This window comes from Carassius auratus, unplaced genomic scaffold, assembly GCF_003368295.1.
Source record: "Carassius auratus strain Wakin unplaced genomic scaffold, ASM336829v1 scaf_tig00216830, whole genome shotgun sequence".
NCBI lineage: Eukaryota > Metazoa > Chordata > Actinopteri > Cypriniformes > Cyprinidae > Carassius > Carassius auratus.
In genome coordinates, this window is record NW_020528754.1 from 87,173 (window position 1) to 88,578 (window position 1,406).

A 1,406-nucleotide genomic window follows, 5' to 3' on the forward strand; every position below is an offset into this window, starting at 1 on the left:
ATATGCAAAAATGAAATTAAAAAGAGGAAATCAATAAGTAAAACAATAGTGGTTAAGTGTATAACCAAAATAGGAAGAGGGGTAAAACGCATTCAAATAAGTAAAGGTCTGAATAGCATATATTCAGATGGGTAATAAATAAATTAGGAAGAATAAATTTACTTAACTTCCAAAGTTCAAGGCTTATTCATTCCTAAAATAATTAGACCCAAAAGAGAATACTAGAAATAAAAGATCATATGAAATGATCTGAGAGGGAAATTTTAAATGATTCAAAATAAATTTAATGTTTCAATTAAATTTCAATTTGACAATTAATAATTGTGAGTCAGTATTTCCCTTTCTAGTAAAATGAAAATAAGTGGTCTAGTAAGAAAAGAGAGCGATAAAAAGAAAGGGACTAACAAGTGTTAGTTAAGATGTTTAAAATGGTTAAATAACGTCAGCATTGCCCAAACACACATTATTCTACCACTGGATGGTAATGCTAACGGCTAACCTTTGAGGCTAGTGGCTTTAGTATAGACTTCAATGTAAATGCAATGGTTTTGTTAGCTTAGCGACACCGCAGAGTTTGTGCGCGGCGCGTGCACAGTTCAGAGTTGCTCCGGAAGTACGTTAGGCTTCCGGGTCACGGTCGTCACTATGGCAACCAAAACACATTCTAGTGGATTAGCACATGAATCGTTGCATTGTTGCAAATACAGTTAAGCATGTTACATGAAATGTCGGCTCATTTCAACACTGTACAAATAACAACACCGCCTTTCAGTTGGTTTTTCGATGTGGCACTTAAACTCTCAGTTTGTATAGAGTTAAATTTATCTTAATTCAAATAGCAGCTTCCTGCTGTAGTTATTCTTTGGAAAGTCGTGGCCTAATGGTTAGAGGGTTGGACTCCCAATCGAAGGGTTGTGAGTTCTAGTCTCGGGCCGGACGGAATTGTAGGTGGGGGGAGTGCATGTACAGCTCTCTCTCCACCTTCAATACCACGACTTAGGTGCCCTTGAGCAAGGCATCGAACCCCCAACTGCTCCCCGGGCGCCGCAGCATAAATGGCTGCCCACTGCTCCGGGTGTGTGCTCACATTGTGTGTGTTTGTGTTCACTGCTCTGTGTGTGTCAGTGTTAATTTTGACACAAAATTTTAATTTAGTTTTAGTCTTAGTCTTTTGACTATAATTCTTTTTAGTTTTAGTCAAGTTTTAGTCATCTGATTTGTTTTAATTTTAGTCTTATTTTAGTCGACTAAAATTGCTTGGTATTTTAGTCGACTAAAATTGCTTGGTATTTTAGTCGACTAAAATAAGACTAAAATCAATAACAGATTTACTAGACAATTTTTTACAGCTGGTATAGGAAACAAACTTAACCAAAATATATAAAACACAAATTCAACTTTATTTC